A 15,022-nucleotide genomic window follows, 5' to 3' on the forward strand; every position below is an offset into this window, starting at 1 on the left:
AAAACGAGGAATTGAAAAAAAGACGAAAATCACTCCGAGACCATGGGCTATAGTCCATTGTCTCGAGTGATTTTCGTCTTTTTTTCAAATCCTCAAAAATGATGAAAAATGGCATGCTATAGTATGCTGCCTGAGATGGGCTATAGCCCATGGTCAAAAATGATGAAAAACAAGGATTTGAAAAAAAGACGAAAATCACTCCGAGACCATGGGCTATAGTCCATTGTCTCGAGTGATTTTCGTCTTTTTTCAAATCCTCAAAAATGATGAAAAACGGCATGCTATAGTATGCTGCCTGAGATGGGATATAGCCCATGGGCTGTAAATGATGAAAAACAAGGATTTGAAAAAAAGACGAAAATCACTCCGAGACCATGGGCTATAGTCCATTGTCTCGAGTGATTTTCGTCTTTTTTTCAAATCCTTAAAAATGATGAAAAATGGCATGCTATAGTATGCTGCCTGAGATGGGCTTTAGCCCATGGGCTGTAAATGATGAAAAACGAGGATTTAAAAAAAAGACGAAAATCACTCCGAGACCATGGGCTATAGTCCATTGTCTCGAGTGATTTTCGTCTTTTTTCAAATCCTCAAAAATGATGAAAAACGGCATGCTATAGTATGCTGCCTGAGATGGGATATAGCCCATGGGCTGTAAATGATGAAAAACAAGGATTTGAAAAAAAGACGAAAATCACTCCGAGACCATGGGCTATAGTCCATTGTCTCGAGTGATTTTCGTATTTTTTCAAATCCTCAAAAATGATGAAAAACGGCATGCTATAGTATGCTGCCTGAGATGGGCGATAGCCCATGGGCTGTAAATGATGAAAAACGAGGATTTGAAAAAAAGACGAAAGTCACTCCGAGACCATGGGCTATAGTCCATTGTCTCGAGTGATTTTCGTCTTTTTTAAAATCCTCAAAAATGATGAAAAACGGCATGCTATAGTATGCCGTCTGAGATGGGCTATAGCCCATGGTCAAAATGATGAAAAACAAGGATTTGAAAAAAAGACGAAAATCACTCCGAGACCATGGGCTATAGTCCATTGTCTCGAGTGATTTTCGTCTTTTTTTCAAATCCTCAAAAATGATGAAAAACGGAATGCTATAGTATGCTGCCTGAGATGGGCTATAGCCCATGGGCTGTAAATGATGAAAAACGAGGAATTGAAAAAAAGACGAAAATCACTCCGAGACCATGGGCTATAGTCCATTGTCTCGAGTGATTTTCGTCTTTTTTTCAAATCCTCAAAAATGATGAAAAATGGCATGCTATAGTATGCTGCCTGAGATGGGCTATAGCCCATGGTCAAAAATGATGAAAAACAAGGATTTGAAAAAAAGACGAAAATCACTCCGAGACCATGGGCTATAGTCCATTGTCTCGAGTGATTTTCGTCTTTTTTTCAAATCCTCAAAAATGATGAAAAACGGCATGCTATAGTATGCCGTCTGAGATGGGCTATAGCCCATGGTCAAAAATGATGAAAAACGAGGATTTGAAAAAAAGATGAAAATCACTCCGACACCATGGGCTATAGTCCATTGTCTCGAGTGATTTTCGTCTTTTTTTCAAATCCTCAAAAATGATGAAAAACGGCATGCTATAGTATGCTGCCTGAGATGGGCTATAGCCCATGGGCTGTAAATGATGAAAAACAAGGATTTGAAAAAAAGACGAAAATCACTCCGAGACCATGGGCTATAGTCCATTGTCTCAAGTGATTTTCGTCTTTTTTTCAAATCCTCAAAAATTATGAAAAACGGCATGCTATAGTATGCTGCCTGAGATGGGCTATAGCCCATGGACTGTAAATGATGAAAAACGAGGATTTGAAAAAAAGACGAAAATCACTCCGAGACCATGGGCTATAGTCCATTGTCTCGAGTGATTTTCGTCTTTTTTCAAATCCTCAAAAATGATGAAAAACGGCATGCTATAGTATGCCGTCTGAGATGGGCTATAGCCCATGGTCAAAAATGATGAAAAACGAGGATTTGAAAAAAAGATGAAAATCACTCCGAGACCATGGGCTATAGTCCATTGTCTCGAGTGATTTTCGTCTTTTTTTCAAATCATTTACAGCCCATGGGCTATAGCCCATCTCAGGCAGCATACTATAGCATGCCGTTTTTCATCATTTTTGAGGATTTGAAAAAAGACGAAAATCACTCGATATAGTATGCCGTCTGAGATTGGCTATAGCCCATGGTCAAAAATGATGAAAAACAAGGATTTGAAAAAAAGACGAAAATCACTCCGAGACCATGGGCTATAGTCCATTGTCTCGAGTGATTTTCGTCTTTTTTCAAATCCTCAAAAATGATGAAAAACGGCATGCTATAGAAAAACAAGGATTTGAAAAAAAGACGAAAATCACTCCGAGACCATGGGCTATAGTCCATTGTCTCGAGTGATTTTCGTCTTTTTTTCAAATCCTCAAAAATTATGAAAAACGGCATGCTATAGTATGCTGCCTGAGATGGGCTATAGCCCATGGACTGTAAATGATGAAAAACGAGGATTTGAAAAAAAGACGAAAATCACTCCGAGATCATGGGCTATAGTCCATTGTCTCGAGTGATTTTCGTCTTTTTTCAAATCCTCAAAAATGATGAAAAACGGCATGCTATAGTATGCTGCCTGAGATGGGCTATAGCCCATGGGCTGTAAATGATGAAAAACGAGGATTTGAAAAAAAGACGAAAATCACTCCGAGACCATGGGCTATAGTCCATTGTCTCGAGTGATTTTCGTCTTTTTTTCAAATCCTCAAAAATGATGAAAAACGGCATGCTATAGTATGCCGTCTGAGATGGGCTATAGCCCATGGTCAAAAATGATGAAAAACAAGGATTTGAAAAAAAGACGAAAATCACTCCGAGACCATGGGCTATAGTCCATTGTCTCGAGTGATTTTCGTCTTTTTTCAAATCCTCAAAAATGATGAAAAACGGCATGCTATAGTATGCTGCCTGAGATGGGCTATAGCCCATGGGCTGTAAATGATGAAAAACGAGGATTTGAAAAAAAGACGAAAATCACTCCGAGACCTTGGGCTATAGTCCATTGTCTCGAGTGATTTTCGTCTTTTTTCAAATCCTCAAAAATGATGAAAAACGGAATGCTATAGTATGCCGTCTGAGATGGGCTATAGCCCATGGTCAAAATAATGATGAAAAACAAGGATTTGAAAAAAAGACGAAAATCACTCCGAGACCATGGGCTATAGTCCATTGTCTCGAGTGATTTTCGTCTTTTTTTCAAATCCTCAAAAATGATGAAAAACGGAATGCTATAGTATGCTGCCTGAGATGGGCTATAGCCCATGGGCTGTAAATGATGAAAAACGAGGAATTGAAAAAAAGACGAAAATCACTCCGAGACCATGGGCTATAGTCCATTGTCTCGAGTGATTTTCGTCTTTTTTTCAAATCCTCAAAAATGATGAAAAACGGAATGCTATAGTATGCTGCCTGAGATGGGCTATAGCCCATGGGCTGTAAATGATGAAAAACGAGGATTTGAAAAAAAGACGAAAATTACTCCGAGACCATGGGCTATAGTCCATTGTCTCGAGTGATTTTCGTCTTTTTTTCAAATCCTCAAAAATGATGAAAAATGGCATGCTATAGTATGCTGCCTGAGATGGGCTATAGCCCATGGTCAAAAATGATGAAAAACAAGGATTTGAAAAAAAGACGAAAATCACTCCGAGACCATGGGCTATAGTCCATTGTCTCGAGTGATTTTCGTCTTTTTTCAAATCCTCAAAAATGATGAAAAACGGCATGCTATAGTATGCTGCCTGAGATGGGCTATAGCCCATGGGCTGTAAATGATGAAAAACGAGGATTTGAAAAAAAGACGAAAATCACTCCGAGACCATGGGCTATAGTCCATTGTCTCGAGTGATTTTTGTCTTTTTTTCAAATCCTCAAAATGATGAAAAACGGCATGCTATAGTATGCTGCCTGAGATGGGCTATAGCCCATGGGCTGTAAATGATGAAAAACAAGGATTTGAAAAAAAGACGAAAATCACTCCGAGACCATGGGCTATAGTCCATTGTCTCAAGTGATTTTCGTCTTTTTTTCAAATCCTCAAAAATTATGAAAAACGGCATGCTATAGTATGCTGCCTGAGATGGGCTATAGCCCATGGTCAAAAATGATGAAAAACGAGGATTTGAAAAAAAGACGAAAATCACTCCGAGACCATGGGCTATAGTCCATTGTCTCGAGTGATTTTCGTCTTTTTTCAAATCCTCAAAAATGATGAAAAACGGCATGCTATAGTATGCCGTCTGAGATGGGCTATAGCCCATGGTCAAAAATGATGAAAAACGAGGATTTGAAAAAAAGATGAAAATCACTCCGAGACCATGGGCTATAGTCCATTGTCTCGAGTGATTTTCGTCTTTTTTTCAAATCCTCAAAAATGATGAAAAACGGCATGCTATAGTATGCTGCCTGAGATGGGCTATAGCCCATGGGCTGTAAATGATGAAAAACAAGGATTTGAAAAAAAGACGAAAATCACTCCGAGACCATGGGCTATAGTCCATTGTCTCAAGTGATTTTCGTCTTTTCTTCAAATCCTCAAAAAATGGAGTTGGAACAACATATGTTCAGGAGGAGGAGAAACGCACATTGGCCCTGCCCTTCATGCCACTCTCCGCCCTCCACGTCAATCTACCTGTCCCCATTTATACCTGCCCAGTACCACCCAGAATCCTCCATGTTTTGCCCGCCTTGCTGCGTCGCACACCAGCCGCCTTCCTACAGGCTTCTCGCAACCCACCCCCACCCCTTCACCTCCATAGCAGCTCCTCTCCCCGCTCCCCCAAAGGAGTTTTTTCGGCACTAGAACTACTACATTCACCTAGCCAAAAGTGGATAAAACGATGAAAACAAAACTCTCTCCTCTCCTTCTCAGGTTCCTGCGGCGGGATATGGTCCATGCGCACCGTAAGAAAAACGCCTTACGACGAACGCCACACGACGAGTGCCATTCGACCTCCTCCCCAAAGACTCCAGGGTCGGCGAACCCCCCCCCCCCCTCCCCCCCGGAACCTACACATCTGCATTCATTCATCCTTCCTTCATCCCTCCATTTCTTCACTGTCAATAAATCCCTTGGCCTTAAACCTCTCCAATGGTGTGTTTATTCCTACTAGTGAATGATGAAAAACGGCATGCTATAGTATGCCATCTGAGATGGGCTATAGCCCATGGTCAAAAATGATGAAAAACAAGAATTTGAAAAAAAGATGAAAATCACTCCGAGACCATGGGCTATAGTCCATTGTCTCGAGTGATTTTCGTCTTTTTTTCAAATCCTCAAAAATGATGAAAAACGGCATGCTATAGTATGCTGCCTGAGATGGGCTATAGCCCATGGGCTGTAAATGATGAAAAACGAGGATTTGAAAAAAAGACGAAAATCACTCCGAGACCATGGGCTATAGTCCATTGTCTCGAGTGATTTTCGTCTTTTTTCAAATCCTCAAAAATGATGAAAAACGGCATGCTATAGTATGCCGTTTGAGATTGGCTATAGCCCATGGTCAAAAATTATGAAAAACAAGAATTTGAAAAAAAGATGAAAATCACTCCGAGACCATGGGCTATAGTCCATTGTCTCGAGTGATTTTCGTCTTTTTTCAAATCCTCAAAAATGATGAAAAACGGAATGCTATAGTATGCTGCCTGAGATGGGCTATAGCCCATGGGCTGTAAATGATGAAAAACGAGGAATTGAAAAAAAGACGAAAATCACTCCGAGACCATGGGCTATAGTCCATTGTCTCGAGTGATTTTCGTCTTTTTTCAAATCCTCAAAAATGATGAAAAACGGCATGCTATAGTATGCCATCTGAGATGGGCTATAGCCCATGGTCAAAAATGATGAAAAACAAGGATTTGAAAAAAAGACGAAAATCACTCCGAGACCATGGGCTATAGTCCATTGTCTCGAGTGATTTTTGTCTTTTTTTCAAATCCTCAAAATGATGAAAAACGGCATGCTATAGTATGCTGCATGAGATGGGCTATAGCCCATGGGCTGTAAATGATGAAAAACGAGGAATTGAAAAAAAGACGAAAATCACTCCGAGACCATGGGCTATAGTCCATTGTCTCGAGTGATTTTTGTCTTTTTTTCAAATCCTCAAAATGATGAAAAACGGCATGCTATAGTATGCTGCATGAGATGGGCTATAGCCCATGGGCTGTAAATGATGAAAAACGAGGATTTGAAAAAAAGACGAAAATCACTCCGAGACCATGGGCTATAGTCCATTGTCTCGAGTGATTTTCGTCTTTTTTTCAAATCCTCAAAAATGATGAAAAATGGCATGCTATAGTATGCTGCCTGAGATGGGCTTTAGCCCATGGGCTGTAAATGATGAAAAACGAGGATTTAAAAAAAAGACGAAAATCACTATAGTCCATTGTCTCGAGTGATTTTCGTCTTTTTTTCAAATCCTCAAAAATGATGAAAAATGGCATGCTATAGTATGCTGCCTGAGATGGGCTATAGCCCATGGTCAAAAATGATGAAAAACAAGGATTTGAAAAAAGACGAAAATCACTCCGAGACCATGGGCTATAGTCCATTGTCTCGAGTGATTTTCGTCTTTTTTTCAAATCCTCAAAAATGATGAAAAACGGCATGCTATAGTATGCTGCCTGAGATGGGCTATAGCCCATGGGCTGTAAATGATGATAAACAAGGAATTAAAAAAAAGACGAAAATCACTCCGAGACCATGGGCTATAGTCCATTGTCTCGAGTGATTTTCGTCTTTTTTTCAAATCCTCAAAAATGATGAAAAACGGCATGCTATAGTATGCCGTCTGAGATGGGCTATAGCCCATGGTCAAAAATGATGAAAAACAAGGATTTGAAAAAAAGACGAAAATCACTCCGAGACCATGGGCTATAGTCCATTGTCTCGAGTGATTTTCGTCTTTTTTCAAATCCTCAAAAATGATAAAAAACGGAATGCTATAGTATGCTGCCTGAGATGGGCTATAGCCCATGGGCTGTAAATGATGAAAAACGAGGAATTGAAAAAAAGACGAAAATCACTCCGAGACCATGGGCTATAGTCCATTGTCTCGAGTGATTTTCGTCTTTTTTCAAATCCTCAAAAATGATGAAAAACGGCATGCTATAGTATGCCATCTGAGATGGGCTATAGCCCATGGTCAAAAATGATGAAAAACAAGGATTTGAAAAAAAGACGAAAATCACTCCGAGACCATGGGCTATAGTCCATTGTCTCGAGTGATTTTCGTCTTTTTTTCAAATCCTCAAAAATGATGAAAAACGGCATGCTATAGTATGCTGCATGAGATGGGCTATAGCCCATGGGCTGTAAATGATGAAAAACGAGGAATTGAAAAAAAGACGAAAATCACTCCGAGACCATGGGCTATAGTCCATTGTCTCGAGTGATTTTTGTCTTTTTTTCAAATCCTCAAAATGATGAAAAACGGCATGCTATAGTATGCTGCATGAGATGGGCTATAGCCCATGGGCTGTAAATGATGAAAAACGAGGATTTGAAAAAAAGACGAAAATCACTCCGAGACCATGGGCTATAGTCCATTGTCTCGAGTGATTTTCGTCTTTTTTTCAAATCCTCAAAAATGATGAAAAATGGCATGCTATAGTATGCTGCCTGAGATGGGCTTTAGCCCATGGGCTGTAAATGATGAAAAACGAGGATTTAAAAAAAAGACGAAAATCACTCCGAGACCATGGGCTATAGTCCATTGTCTCGAGTGATTTTCGTCTTTTTTCAAATACTCAAAAATGATGAAAAACGGCATGCTATAGTATGCTGCCTGAGATGGGATATAGCCCATGGGCTGTAAATGATGAAAAACAAGGATTTGAAAAAAAGACGAAAATCACTCCGAGACCATGGGCTATAGTCCATTGTCTCGAGTGATTTTCGTATTTTTTCAAATCCTCAAAAATGATGAAAAACGGCATGCTATAGTATGCTGCCTGAGATGGGCGATAGCCCATGGGCTGTAAATGATGAAAAACGAGGATTTGAAAAAAAGACGAAAATCACTCCGAGACCATGGGCTATAGTCCATTGTCTCGAGTGATTTTCGTCTTTTTTCAAATCCTCAAAAATGATGAAAAACGGCATGCTATAGTATGCCGTCTGAGATGGGCTATAGCCCATGGTCAAAATGATGAAAAACAAGGATTTGAAAAAAAGACGAAAATCACTCCGAGACCATGGGCTATAGTCCATTGTCTCGAGTGATTTTCGTCTTTTTTTCAAATCCTCAAAAATGATGAAAAACGGAATGCTATAGTATGCTGCCTGAGATGGGCTATAGCCCATGGGCTGTAAATGATGAAAAACGAGGAATTGAAAAAAAGACGAAAATCACTCCGAGACCATGGGCTATAGTCCATTGTCTCGAGTGATTTTCGTCTTTTTTTCAAATCCTCAAAAATGATGAAAAATGGCATGCTATAGTATGCTGCCTGAGATGGGCTATAGCCCATGGTCAAAAATGATGAAAAACAAGGATTTGAAAAAAAGACGAAAATCACTCCGAGACCATGGGCTATAGTCCATTGTCTCGAGTGATTTTCGTCTTTTTTTCAAATCCTCAAAAATGATGAAAAACGGAATGCTATAGTATGCTGCCTGAGATGGGCTATAGCCCATGGGCTGTAAATGATGAAAAACGAGGATTTGAAAAAAAGACGAAAATCACTCCGAGACCATGGGCTATAGTCCATTGTCTCGAGTGATTTTCGTCTTTTTTTCAAATCCTCAAAAATTATGAAAAACGGCATGCTATAGTATGCTGCCTGAGATGGGCTATAGCCCATGGACTGTAAATGATGAAAAACGAGGATTTGAAAAAAAGACGAAAATCACTCCGAGACCATGGGCTATAGTCCATTGTCTCGAGTGATTTTCGTCTTTTTTTCAAATCCTCAAAAATGATGAAAAACGGCATGCTATGTATGCCGTCTGAGATGGGCTATAGCCCATGGTCAAAAATGATGAAAAACGAGGATTTGAAAAAAAGATGAAAATCACTCCGAGACCATGGGCTATAGTCCATTGTCTCGAGTGATTTTCGTCTTTTTTTCAAATCCTCAAAAATGATGAAAAACGGCATGCTATAGTATGCTGCCTGAGATGGGCTATAGCCCATGGGCTGTAAATGATGAAAAACAAGGATTTGAAAAAAAGACGAAAATCACTCCGAGACCATGGGCTATAGTCCATTGTCTCAAGTGATTTTCGTCTTTTCTTCAAATCCTCAAAAAATGGAGTTGGAACAACATATGTTCAGGAGGAGGAGAAACGCACATTGGCCCTGCCCTTCATGCCACTCTCCGCCCTCCACGTCAATCTACCTGTCCCCATTTATACCTGCCCAGTACCACCCAGAATCCTCCATGTTTTGCCCGCCTTGCTGCGTCGCACACCAGCCGCCTTCCTACAGGCTTCTCGCAACCCACCCCCACCCCTTCACCTCCATAGCAGCTCCTCTCCCCGCTCCCCCCAAAGGAGTTTTTTCGGCACTAGAACTACTACATTCACCTAGCCAAAAGTGGATAAAACGATGAAAACAAAACTCTCTCCTCTCCTTCTCAGGTTCCTGCGGCGGGATATGGTCCATGCGCACCGTAAGAAAAACGCCTTACGACGAACGCCACACGACGAGTGCCATTCGACCTCCTCCCCAAAGACTCCAGGGTCGGCGAACCCCCCCCCCCCCCCCCCCCCCGGAACCTACACATCTGCATTCATTCATCCTTCCTTCATCCCTCCATTTCTTCACTGTCAATAAATCCCTTGGCCTTAAACCTCTCCAATGGTGTGTTTATTCCTACTAGTGAATGATGAAAAACGGCATGCTATAGTATGCCATCTGAGATGGGCTATAGCCCATGGTCAAAAATGATGAAAAACAAGAATTTGAAAAAAAGATGAAAATCACTCCGAGACCATGGGCTATAGTCCATTGTCTCGAGTGATTTTCGACTTTTTTCAAATCCTCAAAAATGATGAAAAACGGCATGCTATAGTATGCCGTCTGAGATGGGCTATAGCCCATGGTCAAAAATGATGAAAAACAAGGATTTGGAAAAAAAAACGAAAATCACTCCGAGACCATGGGCTATAGTCCATTGTCCCGAGTGATTTTCGTCTTTTTTTCAAATCCTCAAAAATGATGAAAAACGGCATGCTATAGTATGCTGCCTGAGATGGGCTATAGCCCATGGGCTTTAAATGATGAAAAACGAGGATTTGAAAAAAAGACGAAAATCACTCCGAGACCATGGGCTATAGTCCATTGTCTCGAGTGATTTTCGTCTTTTTTCAAATCCTCAAAAATGATGAAAAACGGCATGCTATAGTATGCCGTCTGAGATTGGCTATAGCCCATGGTCAAAAATTATGAAAAACAAGAATTTGAAAAAAAGATGAAAATCACTCCGTGACCATGGACTATAGTCCATTGTCTCGAGTGATTTTCGTCTTTTTTCAAATCCTCAAAAATGATGAAAAACGGAATGCTATAGTATGCTGCATGAGATGGGCTATAGCCCATGGGCTGTAAATGATGAAAAACGAGGAATTGAAAAAAAGACGAAAATCACTCCGAGACCATGGGCTATAGTCCATTGTCTCGAGTGATTTTCGTCTTTTTTCAAATCCTCAAAAATGATGAAAAACGGCATGCTATAGTATGCTGCATGAGATGGGCTATAGCCCATGGGCTGTAAATGATGAAAAACGAGGAATTGAAAAAAAGACGAAAATCACTCCGAGACCATGGGCTATAGTCCATTGTCTCGAGTGATTTTTGTCTTTTTTTCAAATCCTCAAAATGATGAAAAACGGCATGCTATAGTATGCTGCATGAGATGGGCTATAGCCCATGGGCTGTAAATGATGAAAAACGAGGATTTGAAAAAAAGACGAAAATCACTCCGAGACCATGGGCTATAGTCCATTGTCTCGAGTGATTTTCGTCTTTTTTTCAAATCCTCAAAAATGATGAAAAATGGCATGCTATAGTATGCTGCCTGAGATGGGCTTTAGCCCATGGGCTGTAAATGATGAAAAACGAGGATTTAAAAAAAAGACGAAAATCACTCCGAGACCATGGGCTATAGTCCATTGTCTCGAGTGATTTTTGTCTTTTTTTCAAATCCTCAAAATGATGAAAAACGGCATGCTATAGTATGCTGCATGAGATGGGCTATAGCCCATGGGCTGTAAATGATGAAAAACGAGGATTTGAAAAAAAGACGAAAATCACTCCGAGACCATGGGCTATAGTCCATTGTCTCGAGTGATTTTCGTCTTTTTTTCAAATCCTCAAAAATGATGAAAAATGGCATGCTATAGTATGCTGCCTGAGATGGGCTTTAGCCCATGGGCTGTAAATGATGAAAAACGAGGATTTAAAAAAAAGACGAAAATCACTCCGAGACCATGGGCTATAGTCCATTGTCTCGAGTGATTTTCGTCTTTTTTCAAATCCTCAAAAATGATGAAAAACGGCATGCTATAGTATGCTGCCTGAGATGGGATATAGCCCATGGGCTGTAAATGATGAAAAACAAGGATTTGAAAAAAAGACGAAAATCACTCCGAGACCATGGGCTATAGTCCATTGTCTCGAGTGATTTTCGTATTTTTTCAAATCCTCAAAAATGATGAAAAACGGCATGCTATAGTATGCTGCCTGAGATGGGCGATAGCCCATGGGCTGTAAATGATGAAAAACGAGGATTTGAAAAAAAGACGAAAATCACTCCGAGACCATGGGCTATAGTCCATTGTCTCGAGTGATTTTCGTCTTTTTTTCAAATCCTCAAAAATGATGAAAAACGGCATGCTATAGTATGCCGTCTGAGATGGGCTATAGCCCATGGTCAAAATGATGAAAAACAAGGATTTGAAAAAAAGACGAAAATCACTCCGAGACCATGGGCTATAGTCCATTGTCTCGAGTGATTTTCGTCTTTTTTTCAAATCCTCAAAAATGATGAAAAACGGAATGCTATAGTATGCTGCCTGAGATGGGCTATAGCCCATGGGCTGTAAATGATGAAAAACGAGGAATTGAAAAAAAGACGAAAATCACTCCGAGACCATGGGCTATAGTCCATTGTCTCGAGTGATTTTCGTCTTTTTTCAAATCCTCAAAAATGATGAAAAACGGCATGCTATAGTATGCCGTCTGAGATTGGCTATAGCCCATGGTCAAAAATTATGAAAAACAAGAATTTGAAAAAAAGATGAAAATCACTCCGAGACCATGGGCTATAGTCCATTGTCTCGAGTGATTTTCGTCTTTTTTTCAAATCCTCAAAAATGATGAAAAACGGAATGCTATAGTATGCTGCCTGAGATGGGCTATAGCCCATGGGCTGTAAATGATGAAAAACGAGGATTTGAAAAAAAGACGAAAATCACTCCGAGACCATGGGCTATAGTCCATTGTCTCGAGTGATTTTCGTCTTTTTTTCAAATCCTCAAAAATTATGAAAAACGGCATGCTATAGTATGCTGCCTGAGATGGGCTATAGCCCATGGACTGTAAATGATGAAAAACGAGGATTTGAAAAAAAGACGAAAATCACTCCGAGACCATGGGCTATAGTCCATTGTCTCGAGTGATTTTCGTCTTTTTTTCAAATCCTCAAAAATGATGAAAAACGGCATGCTATGTATGCCGTCTGAGATGGGCTATAGCCCATGGTCAAAAATGATGAAAAACGAGGATTTGAAAAAAAGATGAAAATCACTCCGAGACCATGGGCTATAGTCCATTGTCTCGAGTGATTTTCGTCTTTTTTTCAAATCCTCAAAAATGATGAAAAACGGCATGCTATAGTATGCTGCCTGAGATGGGCTATAGCCCATGGGCTGTAAATGATGAAAAACAAGGATTTGAAAAAAAGACGAAAATCACTCCGAGACCATGGGCTATAGTCCATTGTCTCAAGTGATTTTCGTCTTTTCTTCAAATCCTCAAAAAATGGAGTTGGAACAACATATGTTCAGGAGGAGGAGAAACGCACATTGGCCCTGCCCTTCATGCCACTCTCCGCCCTCCACGTCAATCTACCTGTCCCCATTTATACCTGCCCAGTACCACCCAGAATCCTCCATGTTTTGCCCGCCTTGCTGCGTCGCACACCAGCCGCCTTCCTACAGGCTTCTCGCAACCCACCCCCACCCCTTCACCTCCATAGCAGCTCCTCTCCCCGCTCCCCCCAAAGGAGTTTTTTCGGCACTAGAACTACTACATTCACCCTAGCCAAAAGTGGATAAAACGATGAAAACAAAACTCTCTCCTCTCCTTCTCAGGTTCCTGCGGCGGGATATGGTCCATGCGCACCGTAAGAAAAACGCCTTACGACGAACGCCACACGACGAGTGCCATTCGACCTCCTCCCCAAAGACTCCAGGGTCGGCGAACCCCCCCCCCCCCCCCCCCCCCCGGAACCTACACATCTGCATTCATTCATCCTTCCTTCATCCCTCCATTTCTTCACTGTCAATAAATCCCTTGGCCTTAAACCTCTCCAATGGTGTGTTTATTCCTACTAGTGAATGATGAAAAACGGCATGCTATAGTATGCCATCTGAGATGGGCTATAGCCCATGGTCAAAAATGATGAAAAACAAGAATTTGAAAAAAAGATGAAAATCACTCCGAGACCATGGGCTATAGTCCATTGTCTCGAGTGATTTTCGACCTTTTTTCAAATCCTCAAAAATGATGAAAAACGGCATGCTATAGTATGCCGTCTGAGATGGGCTATAGCCCATGGTCAAAAATGATGAAAAACAAGGATTTGAAAAAAAAAAACGAAAATCACTCCGAGACCATGGGCTATAGTCCATTGTCCCGAGTGATTTTCGTCTTTTTTTCAAATCCTCAAAAATGATGAAAAACGGCATGCTATAGTATGCTGCCTGAGATGGGCTATAGCCCATGGGCTTTAAATGATGAAAAACGAGGATTTGAAAAAAAGACGAAAATCACTCCGAGACCATGGGCTATAGTCCATTGTCTCGAGTGATTTTCGTCTTTTTTCAAATCCTCAAAAATGATGAAAAACGGCATGCTATAGTATGCCGTCTGAGATTGGCTATAGCCCATGGTCAAAAATTACTGAAAAACAAGAATTTGAAAAAAAAGATGAAAATCACTCCGTGACCATGGGCTATAGTCCATTGTCTCGAGTGATTTTCGTCTTTTTTCAAATCCTCAAAAATGATGAAAAACGGAATGCTATAGTATGCTGCATGAGATGGGCTATAGCCCATGGGCTGTAAAATGATGAAAAACGAGGAATTGAAAAAAAGACGAAAATCACTCCGAGACCATGGGCTATAGTCCATTGTCTCGAGTGATTTTCGTCTTTTTTCAAATCCTCAAAAATGATGAAAAACGGCATGCTATAGTATGCTGCATGAGATGGGCTATAGCCCATGGGCTGTAAATGATGAAAAACGAGGAATTGAAAAAAAGACGAAAATCACTCCGAGACCATGGGCTATAGTCCATTGTCTCGAGTGATTTTTGTCTTTTTTTCAAATCCTCAAAATGATGAAAAACGGCATGCTATAGTATGCTGCATGAGATGGGCTATAGCCCATGGGCTGTAAATGATGAAAAACGAGGATTTGAAAAAAAAGACGAAAATCACTCCGAGACCATGGGCTATAGTCCCATTGTCTCGAGTGATTTTCGTCTTTTTTTCAAATCCTCAAAAATGATGAAAAAATGGCATGCTATAGTATGCTGCCTGAGATGGGCTTTAGCCCATGGGCTGTAAATGATGAAAAACGAGGATTTAAAAAAAAGACGAAAATCACTCCGAGACCATGGGCTATAGGTCCATTGTCTCGAGTGATTTTTGTCTTTTTTTCAAATCCTCAAAATGATGAAAAAACGGCATGCTATAGTATGCTGCATGAGATGGGCTA

This window comes from Electrona antarctica (genome assembly GCF_951216825.1).
Source record: "Electrona antarctica genome assembly, chromosome: 10".
Lineage (NCBI taxonomy): Eukaryota > Metazoa > Chordata > Actinopteri > Myctophiformes > Myctophidae > Electrona > Electrona antarctica.